Source organism: Dermochelys coriacea, chromosome 1 (assembly GCF_009764565.3).
Source record: "Dermochelys coriacea isolate rDerCor1 chromosome 1, rDerCor1.pri.v4, whole genome shotgun sequence".
Classification (NCBI taxonomy): domain Eukaryota; kingdom Metazoa; phylum Chordata; order Testudines; family Dermochelyidae; genus Dermochelys; species Dermochelys coriacea.
The window spans coordinates 344,078,542-344,101,327 of NC_050068.2; the positions used below are offsets into that span (position 1 = coordinate 344,078,542).

Sequence of the window (22,786 nt, forward strand, 5' to 3'; positions counted from 1 at the left end):
AATTTGTTTTGCATTTATTTCCTTTACATTAAAGAAATGGTGATTTTTAATATTACTTCCTCACTCTGGATTGATTCATACAATGCAGAATTTTTATGTCCCGTTTATACTGTTACCAATGCAAACAAGAATCACTGATAGCAAAATGAATGACCATGCTGCAGGATTCCATTACTCAAGACCTGTGAATGTCTACCAGGATTTCATTATTTGCTGGATTAATACTGAAAGACTGATCTATAGCCTCGCCCCATTATTTTCCTCTTCTCCTCATTCTTTCTGCAATCCACTTGCCCACAGCTTCATTATCACAAAATGTGTTAATGAGACTGGCATTACTGCAGATCTTCACCATGGGGGTGGCAAACGTGTGAACCTAAAGGTGTGGAATATCTCCTGTCAGAGGCTGAGTTCACTCAATTCCCAATGGCTCCACAGGCAATAGTAACAGCAGGAGCACTAGTGTGGACTGGATGCAGCATATTAATCACTGTATTGTCTAGATTTGCTTTAAACAGAGTGATGTGACAGAATCCAGAGACAGGATTACACTAGTGCTCTCACCATTGCTAGAGCTGAATCAGTCTTAGCAGTGGTAGGAATTTTTAAGGAAAAAAGGGTAAGGACAAGCCTGACATCAGAACACGGCTGTTGCCAGCTGGGCTCAAGCAGGGGTCCTGAGAAGCGTGGGCAGGGATTTCTTCTTAGAACAGTGCTAGACAAACTGTGTTACAGATTACTTACTCCCTTAAAGTTGATCCAAATTTTGTCCATCTGACCCAATTAGAACAAACTTGTTTGAATTAAGTCCATATAGCAACTTTATGCACAATACAACCACGCACTGATCACATATGTGTATCCACACAGACCATGCTTCCTAACTATGTACTGATGCGTTCTGGGAACAGCTGGGCAGCTGTTTCATAATGCATCAGCAAAGGAGTAAGTTACCCAGAGAACATGCACACAGTGTGACAACAGCACCATGTGGGGCAATGTTTGGCTGGTTTGTGACCAGGCACAGGTAGTTCAGAGGAAGGAGGACTGGCCAAACAGGTTATGCAGGCAGGCACAGTTAAGAGTCCCATCTGCACAGCAAAACAACGGTGTTAACGAGCAAGACAACAATGCACCAGTCTAGGCCTCTTGCTAGTGTGCAACATAGTCTGTCACCATGGGTACTAAAAGAATGATAAACCATAGCTTACTCACAGCCACACACCATGTTTAGAGCAAACCATGCCACTGCCTGGTTATCAACCCAGTGAAAAAGTTGTAGCGTCGGCACAATTTAAGTACAAGGTTTGCAGACAAAAAAGTGCCTGTTCATAAAAATCAGGGAACCCATAACATAACTTTGCTAGGAACAACTGGGTTTACACATGGTTATAGATTGCTCCCAGGGTTCTGCTCCCAAATCTACCGTGTGTACAGGGCCTGGATACAAAATGCTAATGGTTAACACAGTTTAAATACAGTGATTTTACCCTGTAGACAGGTGTTCTCAAAGCATGTTGCAGTCTTTGCCACGCGATGGCACGATTCATTAAAAGAGCTAAAACATCATTTGGTCCCTTCTATGCTGTAACACTGAACTGAGTTTTAACTGCGTCTGGCAGTACCGGGCTGTAACCAGGTCACACAACACAGCACTTTCATAGTGTGGAAGGGACATAAGTATGTACAGGATCTACAGTGGACCAACCCAGGGTCTTCAGACAATCCAAGGCCTTCAGACAAAAGTCTCTGTTCACACTGGTCAGGGAACCACGCTAAAAATCTAGTTAGTTACATCTGCGCTGTAACTAGCATGATTCTGCACCTAGTATGGACAGCTCCTAAGAGGGTTTCAGAGTAGCAGCCGTGTTAGTCTGTATTTGCAAAAAGAAAAGGAGTACTTGTGGCACCTTAGAGACTAACAAATTTATTTAAGCATAAGCTGTCGTGAGCTACAGCTCACTTCATTGGATGCATTCAGTGGAAAATACAGTGGGGAGATTTATATACATAGAGAACATGAAACAATGGGTGTTACCATACACACTGTAACGAGAGTGATCACTTAAGGTGAGCTATTACCAGCAGGAGAGCGGGAGGGGGACCTTTTGTAGTGATAATCAAGATGGGCCATTTCCAGCAGTTGACAAGAACATCTGAGGAACAGTGGGGGATGGAAAGGGGGAATAAGCAATGCATCCGATGAACTGAGCTGTAGCTCATGAAAGCTTATGCTCAAATAAATTTGTTAGTCTCTAAGGTGCCACAAGTACTCCTTTTCTTCATGAGGAAACAGTTTTACTTTGTGTAATGACCCATCCACTCCCAGTCTCTATTCAAGCCTAAGTTAATTGTATCCAGTTTGCAAATTAATTCCAATTCAGCAGTCTCTCGTTGGAGTCTGTTTTTGAAGTTTTTTTGTTGAAGAATTGCACAAGCTCCTAAGAGGGGTAATCCTTAAAGATAGAACACCTTGACATACACCTCACCATTCAAGAGGAATTCCGAAAGACCTGGGAGAAGAGCTTAGATCATATGTCAACAGAACCACACTGTGTTGTAAGGAAAGGCCAGGAGTGTAACATGGTTATGACACTGTCCCATCTTGTCCATGCAGGCAAATCCAAGTCAATATGGTGTCATACATAGTAAAATGTTGATGGGGCTTAAAAGAGGAGGCTCACTTCATGTAGTTGAGCTTAACAGTAAGTGTAACACACAGAGAAAGTGTTATTCAGATAGCAGGATTTGGGTGTTATTCTGTTAAGTTAATTTACACATGCAAACATAGTTATTTGAAGAAAAAAAAATCTTTCAAGTGTTGTAATAGTAACTCTGAATATTTCTAGAGCATTGATAATGAAAAACATTCTCAAATAAAGGCTGTAAATTCAAATATGTAATAAAAGTACAGAACAATTATCATGAGATAATCAGATAAAAAGAGATACTGGCCCATGATATGCTCTAATAACTAGACCTTTTCGTTTCCTGTATGCCCTTAAATGTCTTTTTAACCTCTGACTAGTAGTCTCTTGCTGTTTTTCCTGGATTTGATGCTGTGAAAAGAGGCAAGTCATTTCCTGATAGACTGGGGGTTAGCTCCTCTTAGCTTACATGGACACTTAGTGCAAGGACTTAAAAGCAGTTGTTTGGGAGTCAGAAGAGGGAGAGCTCACACCCAGGGTTCACAGAACTAGGTAAAGCCTCAAGATGGGGAGTCTTCCCAGTTATGTTTTTTCTTGGTGTAAACACTATTCTTTAATCTTCAAGAGTAAATGCAAAGAAGGAGATTTGCTGACGTAGGCCCTGTTCTTAAAAGACATCAGCACGTACATAACTTTATTTGACTTGTGGGATTACTCACATGAGTAAAATTATACACATGCTTAAATCAATCCAGGATTAGGGCCTAAAACTGCTTTGTTTTTGTTGCTGAAAAATTCCACCAATTTACATGTGATTAGATAAGTGAATAGCCAGTCAGAAGCATTCAAGGTCTCTATAGTTAGGCATTCCTTCTCCCCCTTGTAAAAGAATGCCTGTGGTAAAAAGTTCAAAATAAAATGTGAACCATCAGTTTATTTTTGCTAATGCAAACAACAATTGTGTGCGTTATAAAATGTGACTCCAAGATTAATCATAAAGAACTTTCAGTGGTAGTGACTTGGAAAGTTTTTCCAAAAGGAGTAACATTTCCGTATTGGAAATTTCTAAAAAAATGAGTTTTATTACTTCCTTTTCATACACTTCCCTAATAGGAGATGTGTAAATGTACTTTGCTGGAGCTTTACGTATGACAGCTTTAGTGGATCCACCCATGAGATTGTAAAAGAACAAGTCAGCCTATAATTTTCAGACAATAGCCTGTAAGTACTTTATGTCAGACAAATTGTTCAAATTATTTTAACTTTTTTTTTTTTTACTTCAATTTTGTTTGAAAAGTGGAGCTGGTGAAAGATGTCAGATTGACAACCCTGGAGAAGTCCTCTATTCACAGAACACATACAACATAGGAAGTGGTAGTGTGAGTTTTTCACACAATGCCCCACCAGTATATCTCATCCTTGACCTGCAGACAGAATCCCTATGCTCTTAGGCCTTGCCTACACTACAGGGGAAATTCGATCTAAACTATGCAATTTGAGTTACGTGAATAGTGTAACTCAAATCAACGTAGCTTAGATCTACTTACCGCGGGGTCCACACTACGTGATGTCAATGAGAGATGATTTCCTGTCGACTCCTTCTCTTCTCGATCGGGTGGAGTACAGGAGTTGACAGGAGAGCGATCTGAAGTCGATTTAGCGGGTCTTCACTAGACATGCTAAATCGACTGCCATTGCATCAAATAACCGCTCATTGATCCCCTGGTAAGTGTAAACAAGCCATCCGTCTCTGGGGCCATTGTGATCATGGCCCTCCACTGAGATACCAATTAATGCTAACTGGAGTGTTTGTTCTGTGATGGTGATCTGTCCGCTATGACACAAACTGAGACCATGGAGTCATTTCACAAAAACCTTCTGACACTAACAATTCTCAGTAACTTCGTATTTGGTTTGGATTCAAACCACTAGAGGTAAAAAGGTTACATATCCCTTTATCAGTTCCCTGAGCCATCCATTCCCATCACTTTCATCACCACTTGCTTAATACCCTCTGACTAATAAGAAAGCTCACCAACTGTGCGAACCGTTATTATTTTTCCTCCAGTCAGAAAACAAGTGTGAGGCAGTTTTTTTAATTTGCTGAGCTAAGTGAGCATTTACAGGGGAACATTCTGTTCTTAATGTGGGAGCAAGACTTTTATGATTCATGGGGTGAGGCACCCACACAGCCACCTTACCTCTCACCAGGATGATGTATCTGTTGCTGGTGAGGTACATCTGAGAAAACTGAAACAAAGCTTAGTCTTCCCCCTTTAAAATAAGTAAAGAAATAAATCATGGCAATACAAATTACAGTGGCAGGTGAAACAATTTCACTCAGTTAGGGCCAAATCGTACAGCCACTCCTCAGGCAAGTCACTGGGAATGCAACTAGAGTAAGGATGAGAGTTTTATTTCACAATGAACTGAGCATCTTCAACTTCCATGAAAGCCAATGGGCCAAATCAGTCTTTCACTATTCAAGTTTTACTCAGTCCTTACTTAAAGCCAAATTTTCCAGGTTTGGGTCCTAAGACTTTCCTTGTATTTCCTACTGAACAATTCTACTATCTTACAGGTGGTTACATACATTAATTAGGGTAAACAGCAAGAAGCAATCAAGACCTCCCCAGCTCACAGTAGGAGATCAGGGTTTGGGTGTATATAAATAGTCAGAAAGAAAAATGTGTTTTGGTAACAAAGCTGAAAGTCATTTTCTGGGATTAGACTGACATGATAAACCATAAAAAGAAAAAGAGTACTTGTGGCACCTTAGAGACTAACGAATTTATTTGAGCATAAGCTTTTGTAAGCTACAGCTCACTTCATCGGACGCATGCAGTGGAAGATACAGTGGGGAGATTTTATATACACAAAGAACATGAAACAATGGGTGTTACCATACACCATCTGCTCAAGAAACTCCCTGAAAAAGCACAAGAACAAATCGGCACAGACACACCCCTAGAACCCCGAGCACGGGTATTCTATCTGCTACCCAAGATCCATAAACCTGGAAATCCTGGACGCCCCATCATCTCAGGCATTAGCACCCTGACAGCAGGATTGTCTGGCTATGTAGACTCCCTCCTCAGGCCCTATGCTACCAGCACTCCCAGCTATCTTCGAGACACCACTGACTTCCTGAGGAAACTACAATCCATCGGTGATCTTCCTGAAAACACCATCCTAGCCACTATGGATGTGGAAGTCCTCTACATCAACATTTCACACAAAGATGGACTACAAGCCGTCAGGAACAGTATCTCCGATAATGTCACAGCAAACCTGGTGGCTGAACTTTGTGACTTTGTCCTCACCCATAACTATTTCACATTTGGGGACAATGTATACCTTCAAATCAGCGGCACTGCTATGGGTACCCGCATGGCCCCACAGTATGCCAACATTTTTATGGCTGACTTAGAATAACACTTCCTCAGCTCTCGTCCCCTAATGTCCCTACTCTACTTACGCTACATTGGTGACATCTTCATCTTCTGGACCCATGGAAAAGAAGCTCTTGAGGAATTCCACCATGATTTCAACAATTTCCACCGCACCATCACCTTCAGCCTGGACCAGTCCACACAAGAGATTCACTTCCTGGACACTACGGTGCTAATACGCAATGGTCACATAAACACCACCCTATACCAGAAACCTACTGACCGCTATGCCTACCTACATGCCTCCAGCTTTCATCCAGACCACACCACACGATCCATTGTCTACAGCCAAGCTCTACGATACAACCGCATTTGCTCCAACCCCTCAGACAGAGACAAACACCTACAAGATCTCTATCAAGAGTTCTTACAACTACAATACCCACCTGCTGAAGTGAAGAAACAGATTGACAGAGCCAGAAGAGTACCCAGAAGGTACCTACTACAGGTCAGGCCCAACAAAGAAAACAACAGAATGCCACTAGCCATCACCTTCAGCCCCCAACTAAAACCTCTCCAGCACATCATCAAGGATCTACAACCTAACCTGAAGGACGACACCCTCACAGATCTTGGGAGACAGGCCAGTCCTTACTTAACAGACAGCCCCCCAACCTGAAGCAAATACTCACCAGCAACCACACACCACACAACAAAATCACTATCCCAGGAACCTATCCTTGCAACAAAGCCCGTTGCCAACTCTGTCCACATCTCTCTTCAGGGGACACCATCATAGGGCCTAATCACATCAGCCATACTATCAGAGGCTCATTCACCTGCACATCTACCGATGTGATATATGCCATCATGTGCCAGCAATGCCCCTCTGCCATGAACATTGGCCAAAGCGGAGTCTCTACGTAAAAGAATAAATGGACACAAATCAGACATCAAGAATTATAACATTCAAAAACCAGTCAGAGAACACTTCCATCTCTCTGGTCACTCGATTACAGACCTAAAAGTGGCAATTCTTCAACAAAAAAAACTTCAAAAACAGACTCCAACGAGAGACTGCTGAATTGGAATTAATTTGCAAACTAGACACCATTACATTAGGCTTGAATAAAAACTGGGAGTTGATGTGTCATTACACAAAGTAAAACTATTTCCCCATGTTTATTTCTGCCTCCTACTGTTCCTCACACGTTCTTGTCAACTGCTGGAAAGGGCCCACCTTGATTATCACTACAAAAAGGTTTTTTTCTCTCTCCTGCAGGTAATAGCTCATCTTACCTGATCACTCTTGTTAGTGAGTATGGTAACACTCATTGTTTCATATTCTCTGTGTATATAAAATCTCCCTACTGTATTTTCCACTGAATGCATCCGATGAAGTGAGCTGTAGCTCATGAAAGCTTATGCTCAAAAAAATTTGATAGTCTCTAAGGTGCTACAAGTACTCCTTTTCTTTTTGCGGATACAGACTAACACAGCTGCTGCTCTGAAACCTGTCATGATAAACCATGTTAAACATTTCTTGACTGATACAATCTCCTTGCCTCTCATGTCCTGCATGTAAATGTACAAAACAGTTATCAGTTAAGAGTCTGAGAAATGTTTAGGAACCAGCAAAACCTTGTTTCCAAGAAACAGCTCTACATTATGGGCCCAGGTTTTTCCCTAATCAAACTTCCAATTTACCTGTTATGTAAACACAGCGTATATGGATTTCAGGACTGCAAAAGAGTCTCAGAACATTTAACCCAAAAGGCCTGAATGTAAAAGCTGCTAATTATTCAAAATATTATTCAAACTGACATCAAAGGGAGCTGCAGGTACGCAGCACAAATGAAAATTAGTTTCCAAGGTGTACAATTTTCTCTGTGCATTTCTGGAACAATTCATTACTGACATCAAGGTTCAATCTCAGCATTCAGAAAGCATCTAAAGCTGATTGAGCTTTTATTCTTGTTTGTGGTGTCAGCTGAAATGCAGCTTCATAATCCTCTTTCCCCAGTGGTCACATACAGAATGTAACAATTTTAGCTGTTATGTCTGTGTTTTGAATATAAAACGGGGAGGGTTTATTTGGGTGTGAAATGGAGATACAGTATTTTAGACCATGTTTACTGCTTCTCTTTGGACCCCATGGTCCCCAACCCATGAATAATTAACACTGACGACTGGAAAGTCGGAGAGTTTGCCATTGCTCTTTCAACTGGGGATATGTGGAGTCTGCACATCCAATTGTGAAAGAAGTAGCTGATTTGGCACACAACCTATGGATCTCAGAGGACTTGTCTGAGGCATGGGTCACTGGTGCAGCTGACCCATGCCTGGTCATTGGCTCCCATCCCCATATAACCTAGTAGAAGTATCGCTGTGTAAGCAGCAAGAAAAGGAGTACTTGTTGCACCTTAGAGACTTACAAATTTATTTGAGCATGTCGTGCATCTGATGAAGTGAGCTGTAGCTCACGAAAGCTTGTGCTCAAATAAATTTGTTAGTCTCTAAGGTGCCACAAGTACTCCTTTTCTTTTTGCAAATACAGACTAACACGGCTGTTACTCTGAAACCTGTGTAAGCAGAATGTAGCATTTGGCACTATCAAGAGTCCTTTTGAGAGACAAGCTGACTTGGATTTACTCGGGGATATGTTTTCTGAAGCCTAATCAGGAAAGCAGAGACCCTAAAAAAAAAAGGTACATTTGTTACAGCAGGTTCTAGGTAGTAAAAAATTGATTTAGCTGTCCTCAAAACAGCGTCCTTAACAAATGGATTATGTGTTACTGAAAACCCATTTACATTCTGAAGGGGAAAAAAAGATGATTTGCACTGAGATCCAAATTCAAACATTACAACCACAACTATGATTGCAAGAAATAACATTCCATACTTCCATAACTCTGTTGAAGCATTAGCTAGTTAAGCCCTGAAACACTCTTGGGGACTAAGTATTACTCTTTCAGTTTTATAACTGGGGAAAAATGAGACAGAGAATGGTGAAGTAGTATAACAAGGCCATACAACAAGTCATTGCAAGACCCAGGAAGGGGTATTGGAGCAGTAAAGGTGCCATGGGCTTCCTGGTTCCCTCACCTTGTAGCACTATCTATCTAGGTTCTCATACCACACATATTGTCACAGTATCGGACCACTTTGCTGTCAAATGCACTCTCTGGTGAGCTGAAGGAACCATGCTGATGGTTTCTGGAGGGCACCGTAATTAGCACTGCTTGGCTGGACAGAGGGTCACTGAGACAAGTGTTGTTAGAGTGGAAATGGCAAATGCAGGGTACTGGAGATCCTGAAAGATTCCCTGAAAAAACAGTGGCAGTTCCTTTCTAATGCTTCCTAAGGCTCAACAGTAAAACAATTATTCACTACAGCGCTCAATACAGAGATAAAATGGCCATGTTGTTACTTCATTTGTACCTTACCCATCTCTTAATTACTGCACCAATAAAATTCTCACTGACACCTCCACTCCCATAAATATTCTGAGGTCTCCTATTAGGGACTGGGCACAAACCAATGGCCATTTAAAAATTTGGTTCCTCTTTATTTTAAAAAACTTCCTTAAATAAAAAGCTATTGACATGTGAAGTTTGGTGTCTCATTTTTAGAAACTGTGCTGGAAGTGGGACCATCCTCCAAATTTTAAAATGAGAGCAGACTCCAGTGCTAAAACAAATACCCATGTCATGAAACACTCAAGAACCGCACCCACTGGGCAGTGGATTGGATTGCATCCACTAGTGCCTTTACTCTGTAAACTTGAAGCATGGACTCTTAATTGTTTGGCACCTCTCCATTACCTATCGTGCTAGGTTCACTAACACTGCTAAATAAACAGTCATCCTAATTTTTCTGCCAGAGATAGTTAAAGATGACCAGCAAAGGGAAAAAAAATTCCCTTGTGCACTGTTTTTGTGTGGTTTTTATGGTGGATAAGGAAGACCTGCAAGGTTCCCCCCCCCATAGGAAAAAAAGTTTGTATATTTTCTTCATTTTTTATTCTTAGAAATTCAGGGCATGACTACTTTGGCAGACTCTATGATTTTTGAACTAGTAAAATGATACCTTTCAGTCTGTTGTGATGTTAAACAAATAAGAGAGCAGGAGAGATTTTATTCTGATGTTTCAATATATTTGTTTTTATTAACATCTATTTAAGTCCAATGGCTGCCAAACACTTTGGAGAAAGGATCTCTTCATTAAAAGTTTCCAACACCCCCCATCCCTTCTATGAGCTGTGTGATAACTCACAAGGTAGGCAAAGAAAAAAAATCAGAAAAATGCCTTTAAAAAACCCCCCCAAAATACCTTTCAATTGTTCTTCAGTATTCAAATAGAGAAGCAAAGAAAGGGCACAAGCCCAATTTTTGAAAGTCATATGCTTTCCCTCTCACTATGCAGCACAGTGTCAAACACAAGGAACACCAGACATATTCCAACTATCTACTTTCTGCTTGGAAACAAAATACATACAGAGGCTATGCTCTTCGGATTCTCAAGAATAACAAACTATTTACCTTTCAGTTTGTAGCAATCTGTGGACAGGTTTCCCCCCCCGTGCAATATGCTCTCCTTTTGGCACACTCAGGATATTCATAGAAGGTTGGCACCTGGAATTTGCATAAGGGATTCAAATGAATGCCTGTAGCTTTCACTCTAACTTTCTCCACCATAAAAGCAGAAAAACCTACATTCCCACCCTATATTTCTACCTGATCTCTTCCTTTATTTCCAAATCAGGAAGCCTGCCAGTGCCTCTTTGATATTCTGTATCTCAGAATATAGGGTGAGGAACATCCTATAATAATTGCATTTTTTTCTTGGAGATCAGAATACATAGATCCATCAAACATATATATATATTCTCAGCTCAGACATTCTTGCCTCTTTGGGTTAGGTCAATCTGTGACGTCCAAATCATAGAATGACAATTGAATAGCTTGTTTATTCTGGTTTGTTATTTTGGTTTTGAAGGCAATGGGGCACCAGCTGTACCACAGGAGAACAGAACTGTCAGACACATAAATGAACATGATTTATTGGGGAAGAGTCAACATGGTTTTTGTAAAGGGAAATCAGGCCTCGCATATTTACTAGAATTCTTTGAGGGGGTCAACAAACATGTGGACAAGGGGGATCCAGTTGATATAGTGTATTTAGATTTTCACAAAATCTTTGACAAGATCCCTCACTAAAGGCTCTTAAGCAAAGTAAGCTGTCATGAGATAAGAGGAAAGTTCCTCTCATGGATCAGTAACTGGTTAAAAGTTAGGAAACAAAGGGTAGGAATAAACGGTCAGTTTTCAGAATGGAGAGAGGTAAACAGTGGTGTCCCCCAGGGGTCTGTTCTGGGACCTGTACTGTTCAATGTACTAATAAATGATCTGGAAAAAGGGGTAAATAGTGAGGTGGCAAAATTTGCAGATGATACAAATCTACTCAAGATAGTTAAATCAAAAGCAGACTACAAAAATTACAAAGGGACCTCACAAGGCTGGGTGACTGGGCAACAAAATGGCAGATGAAATTCAGTATCGATAAATGCAAAGTAATGCACATTAGAAAACATAATCCCAACAATACATATAAAACCATGGGCTCTAAATAAGCTGTTACAACTCAAGAAAGAGATCTTGGAAGTCATTGTGGATAATTCTCTGAAAACATCCACTCAATGTGCAGCAGCAGCCAAAAAAGCGAACAGAATGTTCGGAATCATTAGGAAAGGGATAGATAATAGGACAAAAAATATCATATTTCCTCTATATAAATCCACGGTATGCCCACATCTTGAATACCGTGTGCAGATGTGGTCGCCCCATCTCAAAAAAGATGTATTGGAACTGGAAATGGTATAGAGAAGGGGCAACAAAAATGTTTAGGGGTATGGAACAGCTTCCATATGAGGAGAGATTATTAATAAGACTGGGACTTTTCATCTTGGAAAAGAGACGACTTAGGGGAGAGATGATAGCGGTCTCTATAAAATCATGACTGGTGTGGAGAAAGTAAACAAGGAAGTGTTCTCATAACACAAGAACTAGGGGTCACCAAATGAAGCTAATAGGCAGCAGGTTTAAAACAAACTAAAGGAAGTATTTCTTCACGCAATGCACAGTCAACCTCTGGAACTCTTTGCCAGAGGACGCTGTGAAGGCCAGACTATAAAACAGCGTTCAAAAAAGAACTAGGTAAGTTCACGGAGGATAGGTCCATCAATGGCTATTAGCCAGGATGGGCAGAGATGGTGTCCCTAGCCTCTGCTTGCCAGAAGCTGGGAATGGGCGACAGGGGATGGGTCACTTAATGATTACCTGTTCTGTTCATTCCCTCTGAAGCTCCTGGTATTGACCACTGTTGGAAGACAGGATACTGGGCTAGATGGATCTTTGGTCTGACCCAGTATGGCAATTCTTAAGTTCTTATCACATCAAGGGTCCATCAAATCTGTAATCCTGTAATAAACAGAGGGAGGTGGAAAATACCCTTCTGTTCAATGCTGTACATGGGAGAAAGATTCCTTCTTATCCCCTAGACCAAGTAGAGGAAGCACAAGATTTCATTACCCCTACCTCAACATGCATATTACTATAAATGCTATTGGTTATTGTTATCCAGCATCTTAATATCTGGCTAGTGTATCTGACTAATGCTGCTGCACAAAATAAATCGTATTAATAAAAACAGACGCCCTAATACAATAATGCTCACTGATGCTAACACCCACCATGCAAGTTTTAGATCTGATCAAATCAGTATAACGTGATGTTCCACACAGTAAATACAATGAGATTAGAGATGGGAGAGATGACTTTGAATACTGAGTAAAATACCCTCTCTTGCAGAATATTTTCTGTTTTACTCAGACACTTTAGGTGGGTTAATTTCAGGGTTTTCACTAGTCACCAAATACTACCTATCACAACAGAAAATACATTTGAAATGAATGCAACAAAATCAAAGTCAGCATGTCATGGTCTAAGCATGGAAACCAGGAAACCTTGAGTTCTAATCCCAAATCAGACACCGATTTACTCTGCAGCATTTACCACACATATCTGTGCCTATTAATGCTGTTGGAAACCTTTTCACTGACTTAGGTGGGAGAAAGATTTGGCCTTTATCGTCTCTGTATCTGAGTTTCGTTACCTGTAAAAGGAGGATACTAACTTCCTTTCCAGGGCATTTTGTGAAGTTTGGTTAATATAAGACATTGAAAATATAAAAGAGTTACAGATTAATGTAATATGATATTGCAAAATGATGAGTCTTTTGGGAGAGTTGGAGTAGGCAGAGAGGATATATAATGCTGAAAGCTATGGCGAACAACTGAGATTTATTACATTTAGAAATGAAACTGCACATTTTTGCAGATTGCTAAAGGCCTGATTCAATTCCCACCAAAGTCAATGGGAACTGGATTGTGCCCTCATTAAGGTAACACCGTGAGCTCAGTTTGAAGAACTGGCTGTCGAAAGAGGCAACTCTGCACATAAAACGGACAGTTATGACTGAAGTGCTCACTGACATGAGCAAGTGAATGATTTATCGGCACAATTCAGGCCAAGTAGTTTGAAAATTTGGCCCAGCCACACTTACTAAAAAAATAAAGATTGACTGTCAAGTTTTACATTCTAGGTAACTTAAATATAGCATGTATATAGGTCTGCAAATAAAGGCGTGAATCTGCAATAGGTAACAAGTGCACAGCTATTAACAGACTGTGGCACTATAGTGTTAGACAGTCAGCATTTGCAAGTTCCTTTAATCACATACCTATCAGATGGTGGATGGCATACAGTAATTTTTTCACTACACTACATCTCTGTAGCAGTTCTGACAATTTCAGCTGGTGCTTCCTCTCGGAGGAAAAATAGTGAAGAATTCACATCCAGTGAAAAAGGAAAACAAACAGCACAGTGACAGTACTAGCAGAATAAACTGAGTGCAACTTTTATGTGAAAATTAAATAAGCTTTGCTAAACATTAACAGAGGCTGAAAAGCATCTCCTCTGCTGGCACAAAATATATATATCCGGGGCTTCAAAAGTTCACGTTGTCAGATAGTGAACAGTTTTGTTGACCGCATGACTCAGCAAACATTGCTACATTGAACGATGACAACGTATTGAGTGTTAAATACAATGAGATCAGAAGCCCTTAGAGTTCAATCAGGTGACTTGTCAACTGTTGTAAACAGAGTTTATTATATATGAGTTCTAGAGAATGTTTTCAAAAAAAGGAAAATATTGTTTTTTTTTGATATTCCAGTGCATTCTGAGCGAAAAGGCCTCACAAAAAGAGCCTGACGCAAAATGCCATGGACAGCTGGAAAGCTTGTGACATTGCCCCTTTCTCCCTTGCCCCTCCCTTCTGGATGTGCGTTTTGGGAGAAAAAAAAAAGAGGAAGATTCTTCAGAGACCTAGACTCTTCCTCCTCTTTACCCCACACCATTTTCCCCTTTCACTCTTCACAATCCTGACAGGCCTCGGCCTAGCAGACTATCACTTTCATTCCTGGAGCCTGTGCAACTTGTCAGAAAGGGTCTAGCCTTGGGCAGAGATGGTACGTGCAGCACAATTCACTCTCTCCCTGAAGGGCTCTCCTAGCCCATTCCAACCCGAGGGAAATGGACCATGTGTGTTAAACTAGGGGTCCTCCACATGGTGGAAAGCAGTCTGCTAGTCCAGGCCTAGTATCAAGCGCTCTATACATATTTTCTCTCTCCATTATTGGTAACAACTTGGAAATAAACCCTTCCCTAATTTATCTTTTTACACTTGGACTATAGAGTCTTGCATCTCTGTAGTAGGTTGCTGGTTTCAATCCAGCCCCAGTAACTACCTTCTGGAGTTTCTCAGGTACTGTGTGAGATGGAATAATACAATGACAATTTATTTTACACTTATACTGCCCATTTCCTCGGAGCATTGCATAGCCCTAAAACCAACACAATAATATAAATGTCAAGTTCTTTTACTAAACCAAGTTACTTTAGAGATGTTTGTCCCTCTTGACTCAGTCTCATTTTTCTACCCTTCAGCATTATTTGTCTTTACCTAGGAAAAGTTATAGTTTAAATTTGAAATATATTAGGGCATGAATATTTTACAACAAAAAGGGGCAAACAGACAGATGACTTATGACTTGGAAACTCTTTTTAAGACATGGCTTCGCAAATGATGTTCTTCCCTCATAGGGCAACTGGGTGCTGACCATGGCCAAATCGTAACAGGTCAACTTCTGCTCTCAGTTGAAACCAGTGGAACTGCACAAGTGTAAGTGACAGCAATATTTGGCTTGTATTATATGCCTGGCCCTGCATCAGTTACTCATGTGAGCAGGTTTAACTGTATCTAAGCCAGATTTGCAAATGTTCTTACAATTAACAGCAACATCAGATCCAAAATGTTTTAGTGACACAATAAACAAATGGGACACATTGAACTAGCAGTATGAACTATAGCTGTTGATAGCACATTATGGGATAGAAATGTACAGTTCAGCATGTGAGACCTGCAGGGAAGAAGATCACCCTGGTCTAGAACACTTCCTACCAGCCAGGGTACATTACACCAAAGGTGTAGGTGGAGGTCAAGGTGGCGGTGAGAGGTTGGGAGATATACTTATCAAGAATAAAGGATCATAGGGTGCCTGGCAACTAGTGTACAGTTTGGGATCTCAATTGCAGTATGCTATATACACTGCACTGCCTCGACTTCTCCTGTAATGAAAGCCTCATCATAACTGTCACTTCCTTTCTATTTGAATTACACCCCTTTTTCCAAAGATCTTTAAGCACCTCACAAACATTAACTACTTCTTCTAAGGTAGATATTTAATACAGTTAATTTACATATTTAATTATATAATTATACATAAATAATAATAAAATACTTTGCACATATATAGCACTGTTCAGTTGAGGATCTCAAAGCACTTTACAGACATTAATGAATCAAGCCTCCCAGCCCCTGTGTGGGGTAAGTAAATATTTCCCCAGAGAGGATAAGGTGCTCATTTTCAGAGGTGCTAATAACTTGCAGTTATTTCAATTACAACACTAGGTGCCCAGCCACAGCTTAACTATACTGCACAATGAACCAAAAGTGAGTCAGTAGCAGAGACAGAAATAAAACTCATAAGTTCTGATACCCTAGTTCACCGCACTAACCACTACATGCACTGCTTCCTTTTTCTAGTGTCTCCCTCTTAGTTTTTTAGATCCAGCATAATCAGTGATGCTGTTCATATCACTCCTATCGTCAAAATATCTTTAACTAGCTCCCAATACATGGCAGGTCTAGTTCAAACTCCTCGCTTTATATTCAACACTTTTTATAGTGTATGTAGCAAGAATTCTGTATTTTTGTCTCAGGCATTGGGTCCTACATCCAAGGGCAAAGACCCAACACAAAGACATAAGCTAACATTAGTGCTTTTGAAAGCAGAAATTCAAAACCACATCAGCACCATAAATTTAAGGGACGAGGGTGAATTCCAAAATCAAGGGGCACAAGTGGCACAGCTGTGCACCTCTCAGACATAAGTTTAAAATCCAGAAGCTTTGCAGCGTTATCCTTGGATTTCCCTGTAAAACTGATAACTTCCTGGACTGAAGCCAAGAAAGAAAAAAAAAAAAAGAATGATTTTAACAATGCCAAAGGTAATTTCTGTAATTTACATAGTAGAGAGAAAAAGGATTCAGGCTACACAGCATGGAAATAGAACAAAGTTTTAGTAGGGTAAATTCAGGACATATTGTACACAGCAGTAACACCCTTAGAGTGGCTTGTTAATTTCAGTTTTTAATGATTATACCAAACTTTTGAAGTGTATTATGCTGGAAACATTTTTTCCCATCCTCTCCTGGGTGATCTGCACTGCAGGTAAAAGAAACCAAATAACTTATACCAGCATGGTAGTACAGTAGAACCTCAGAATTACGAATACCAGAGTTACGAACTGACCAGTCAACCACACAGCTCATTTGGAATCAGAAGTATACAGTCAGGCAGCAGCAAAGACCAAAAAAAAAAAAAGCAAATACAGTACAGTACTGTGTTAAACATAAATTACTAAAAATAAAGGTTTCAGAGTAGCAGCTGTGTTAGTCTGTATCTGCAAAAAGAAAAGGAGTACTTGTGGCACCTTAGAGACTAACAAATTTATTTGTGCATAAGCTTTCGTGAGCTACGGCTCACTTCATCGGATGTAAAAAATCCATTACAATCTACATACCACACAGACTATGCTGACAGCTTGTGCCACACACTCTCAAGGAATGCATCCGATGAAGTGAGCTGTAGCTCACGAAAGCTTATGCTCAAATAAATTTGTTCGTCTCTAAGGTGCCACAAGTCCTCCTTTTTTAAAAAAAAAATAAAGGGAAAGTTTAAAAAAAAGATTTGACAAGGCCAGGAGACTTTCTGTGCTTGTTTCATTTAAATTCAGATGGTTGAAAGCAGCATTTTTCTTCTGCATAATAAAGTTTCAAAGCTGTTTTAAGTCCATGTTCGGTGGTAAACTTTTGAGAGAACAACCATAACGATTTGTTCAGAATTACGAACATTTCAGAATTGCGAACAACCTCCATTCCTGAGGTGTTCGTAACTCTGAGGTTCTACTGTAATAATGTTGGGAATTTGGATATGAAATGCACACAATTTGTGTTTGTGTATTATAGAAGCCCTCTGTTTACATTCCATGGTAAAACTCCAACATGTAACGGCAGCATATCTGTTTTCTAGTCCCAAAAAACTTGCAACAGGCTTCCAGCATAGAGGGAAGTTGTGCATATGCTGCACAGAAGTGGACATAGCATACCAGATGTGAATTACAAGTGCACAGGATACATTGTTGCCAACTTCTAAAAGAACCTACACCCTCAAGCAGCAGTGTAAAGTTTAAAATGCGGGTCATGCAGCTGAGGGTAGGTTTAAAGCTGTGTGAACCGGCTGAATAAAAAAAACATTGCCCTTCCTCCCCTAACACATCTTTACACCAAAACTTAACTGAAGCTTTCAGACCCCTTCTCTCTCGCCTTGGAGTCCTCCTGTCTCTCACCCATCCTATGGCATAAGCTCCCCAAATGCTTTATCTTGTTTTATCTTTCGTGAGTGGGAGACTTGTCCTCAGATCCTACCTCTTCAGGAAATGTCTGGCTCACCCACTCTCTCATATCATTTTTGAGGGAAACAGGGTGAAGGGATTTGGTAGAAGGTGCTGGCCCAATCAATCATTTCCCCTGAAATCCAAGATGCCGAAAAGGGCTGTCATGGGAGCAGTGGGGGTGTGGTAGGGGGGAGATTTAAAACAGATCCTGACTCTTGCACAAGTCAGACTTTGTCCCTTCCTAGTCACCAGGGACTCCTGAGTAATGGCCTTTGTGTAATTCATTGTTTTTTAGGAAACTACTTTTTCTTGCCAGTTTTTAAGCCCAGTGGAATTTTCTAGATCCGCAGTGACAGGGCATGAGTAATCGTTCCCTCATTAAACTACTAAGAGAGTCATAAAACAAAACAAATTGTTCACCTCCCCAGTATTTTTCCTTTTTGCTTTCCCTTTCCAAGTCCTGTAGTGCTCACAAACATCCAAAGTATCCAAGTGACGTAACCTTTAGTCAGTACCCTAAAGGAAACAACATGTCCTTCACATGTTGCTCAATTCTCTGATATGCTCTTGCAGTCATTAAAACAACAAGGAGTCTGGTGGCACCTTACAGACTAACAGATTTATTTGGGCATAAGCTTTCCAGGGTAAAAAACCACTTCTTCAGATGCATTTTGTTGTTTTTGTGGATACAGACTAACACAGCTACCCCCTGATTCTTGCAGTCATTGATTTTTGATGGAGGGCGGTTTGAGTTGTTTTTTTAATCAAGAGCCAGATCTTCCTGAGTGAAATGTGTGCATTCAAAATCAGATGTGAAGAGCTCACCTGGACTGTGGACTGTGCCGTGCTGGCTGCTATCCTGCAATTCTAGGTATACCTGTGGTCTTCACGCAGAATACTTTACAAAGCCACCAGCCTGAGTAGCTGGGTGCACTGGGGAGATCTGTGGAAATGTGTAGGACAAGAAAGAATCTGCCCTCTACCCCTGGGCAGTGCTCTGTGGATACCACTGCACCCTCAGTGCAGCAATACCCTCTGCTGCTAAAGCATGCCCCTCTGTAGGAAACAATGTCCAGAGGATCTGTCCTGCCCACAAGTTTTCTGGAGGCAGGGGCACCAGAAGAAGGTTCCTCTTCTCTGTGCAAGTTCCCAGCATCCTCCCTGTGCAGTTCCATTTTTGTCAGGGTCCTCTGTGCCTTTATAGTGGCATAGGTAGCTTTCCCCCTTGATATCTGGGAATCAAGCTGTCTGATAGATTTCTTTTCAACTATGAAAGTATCTCTTTGAAAAGCCACATTTTCAACAGCAGCCTCTAAGAATGAAGGCACAAGTCTCAGCCCTGAGTTTTTGCCCACAAGAAAGCAGTTTGTTCTCACAGTGCTGGTTTTTTGTAAGCCCAAGAACCCAGACACCTGGCACTGTACCCACAATTTCAGAGACCAAGCTGAGGTCCCTTTGAAAATTTGGTTCTCTTTCTTCTGAGCCAACCTCCAGAGGGCAGATGTATCCTGTGTGGTGACTCAGATCTTTGGAGAATGGAGAAGATACAAACAAATAGGAGAACCATTTCCAAAGTCCAGAGACTTTAGAGAGAGAGAGAGAGAGAAAGAAAACAACATTAAAAACCCTGGACTGTGGGATGTTAAAGCTTGGTAATACCTACACTGAGCACTTTATACCCTGAAAGCCCTGCACAAACATTAATTAATCCTCGCAACAATCCCTTCAGGTAAATGCATTATCCCCATTTTACAGATGGCAAGAGAGTTTCTGTAATTTTCCCAATGCCACTGAGAGAGTTTGTGTCAGAGTTTTGTTTAGACACAGGAGTTCAGAGTCCTGCACCTAAGTTTGGACTATTAGATTGAACTCAGGGATCAGATCCTTAGCTTGTATAAACTGGCATTAAAGGAAATGTAGCTATGTCAATTTACACCACTGAAGGTCTGGCTCTCACAGTTCATCCTGAAAAGTGTGACTTATTTTAGGGAAATTGTTGCTCCTTTTGCCTAAATAAAGGTTGGAAAGCAGCAAAGAGAAAACCATCTTGGATTGCACTGGCATTTAAGCGGCAAAGATTTGAACTCTCCTTTGTAATAAGCACCAGAAAGCAAATGAGTGAGGTAAACTTGGGAGTTCCAGACCACAGCTTACAAAATGTTCTGCAAAGCGGTGAGAAGATCCATTAAACCTACCAAACTCATTGACCTCACAGGTTTCTCCAGGCCAATTCTAGAAAACAAAACAGCTGCATTTTTAGTTCCCTGGTAAAAGGAATTACTGATACACTGTTAAGTCCAGCTCTGGTTTGGGAGTTTTGAAGAGACAAGTCCAGACGCTTGAGATGTGCAAAAAGACAGTAGAAAGTAAAGTGATTAAAATCAACGGGAGTTTGCCTGATTAAAGACTAAGTATCTCATTCCGGCACTGTATTCTTGTCATCAAAAGTTCATATAACTTTAGTTGTGAGCCTACTTTACTGTACCATCCTTAAGAAAGACCACAGCTGTGCTAATGAAAATAACTGTGTAACAATTAATGGTCTTACTGTGTAGCTGATACACTGGCAACATCGCGCCTTGGATGCGGTGAAGTGCTTGAAAAGACTGAAACTGTTTAGTTTAGAGAGGTGAGACAAATAAGAGGGAACAGGGTAAAGGTATACAAAATAATTAACGGAAAAGAGATAAGCCCTGCACTCCTATTCATCCTCTTAAGACAAGAGCAAGAAGATATTCAATGAAATTAGAACTATTATTATTATTTAACGTTTATATTATGATAGAGTTTAGAGGATATTATGATAGAGTTTAGAGGTCAACCATGTCAGGGACGCATTGTGTCATATCCTGCATAAATATATAGAAAATGACAGCCTCTGCCTTCAAGAACTTACAATCCAGAGAGGAAATGCACTCTAAAATATTTTTTATACAGTGCATAATTAAGCTGTGAAACTGAATGTTACAAGAGCCCATTGAGGCCAAGACCTTTATAGCAGAAGTTCTTAACCAGGGGTCCAGGGTCCCCTAAGGGGCAGATTTCAGGGGGGCCTCCAAGCTGGGCCAGCATTTGACTCGCTGGGACCCAGGGCAGAACGCTGAAGCCCCACCGCATGGGGCTGAAGCCCAGGTCCCTGAGCCTTGTCAGCCGGGGCTGAAGCTGAAGCTTGAGCAACGTAGCTTTTTGGGAACCCCTGTGGCATGGAGCCCCAGGCAATTGCCCGGCTTGCTACCCCCTAATGCCGGCCCTGGCTTTTATATGCAGAAAACCAGTTATTGTGGCACAAGTGGGCTGTGGAGTTACTATACCATGTTGGGGGGGGCCTCAAAAAGAAAAAGGTTGAGAACCTCTGCTTTATAGGATTCAAAAATAAGGATTGGGCATTTATATGGATAATGATAACATCCACATTTATTACACTGGACAGGATGAAAGAAGTAGAAACTCTCATGCTTCAGGGCTTAAGTCAACTGCTAACTGCCTATAATTAGGAAGACATTTTCCCTATAGGAAAGTTATTTAATAAGTATCCATCACAGGGATTCTAAAACCTGGGAAGGATCTGGTACTGGACAACAATGGAGGCAGAATATCCAACGAGATGGGGATCACTGGTTTGAGCCAATGTTATAAGCCTTGCATTCCTAGGTGATAATGCAGTTGGGTTTTTTTTTTAAAAATAAATATAAATAAATAAAATAAATAAATAAATAAATAAATAAATAAAACTGATCTACTGAAACAACAGAGTTGGAAAGCATTTCCAAAGCAGCCTTATACAAGTTAGATCAGCTGATGGATCCTTGTTTAAAATACAGATTGAATGATAGGATCAAGAGACTGACAAATTTTAGAATGAAGTCACCTCCGCTTCCATTCAGAAATGCAATCAGCAAGTATACTTAACTCATTTATTAAAAACTCCTTTCAAAAAGGGACACTGTACATTTATAATCTCTACAGGAACCTAATGAAAAAAGTGTCACACTGGCTTTGTTGATTTTTTTCCAACACAGAGGTGATAGAGAGGCTAGCAGAAAACTGGCAAATTAAAAACAAAAGCTGAATTTTCTTAGGTGTTACAATATCTTTGATTCAAAGCTCATCCTTTCCCCCTATTCCCTGAAGCAATGACATTTTAATACCCTAGAGCAGTGGTGGGCAACCTGCAGCCTGTCAGGGTAATCTGCTGGCAGGCCACAAGATAGTATGTTTACATTGACCGTCCGCAGGCACAGCAACCCGCAGCTCCCAGTGGCTGTGGTTCGCCATTCCCGGCCAATGACAGCTGCGGGAAGCATCAGGGTACCATCAGGGTAATTCATCAGGGTAATCCGCTGGCGGGCTGCATGCTTGCTGGTGGTTGCCCATCACTGCCCTAGAGCAATGGCAAAAATCATCTAAAATTCTATTTTATAATAAATTATGCTTGGTGGTTAATAAATTTGTTTTCTAAAATAGCAACAATTATGGGAAGTATGCACAATGGGCCATATTAATCCTGGCATAATCCAATTGACCATTGGTCCAAATAGTTCCTCTGGAAAAACTGCCAATTCTGCAAAAATATTAGGTGTGGCTACACTCCAATATTTCAGTAAAAA

At 40.7% G+C, this 22,786-nt stretch overlaps 1 long non-coding RNA gene across 1 annotated transcript in view; it reads right to left on the reverse strand.

Moving 5' to 3' along the window:
• Nucleotides 1-22,786, reverse strand: part of LOC119856198 — a 118,890-nt gene that overhangs the window by 90,320 nt on the left and 5,784 nt on the right. Inside the window, exons 2-4 of the long non-coding RNA XR_006276126.1 lie at nucleotides 12,379-12,519; nucleotides 10,582-10,674; nucleotides 4,850-4,922 (exon numbers count right to left, since the gene is read on the reverse strand). This is a non-coding gene — a long non-coding RNA (uncharacterized LOC119856198). The remainder of the gene's footprint in view (nucleotides 1-4,849; nucleotides 4,923-10,581; nucleotides 10,675-12,378; nucleotides 12,520-22,786) is intronic.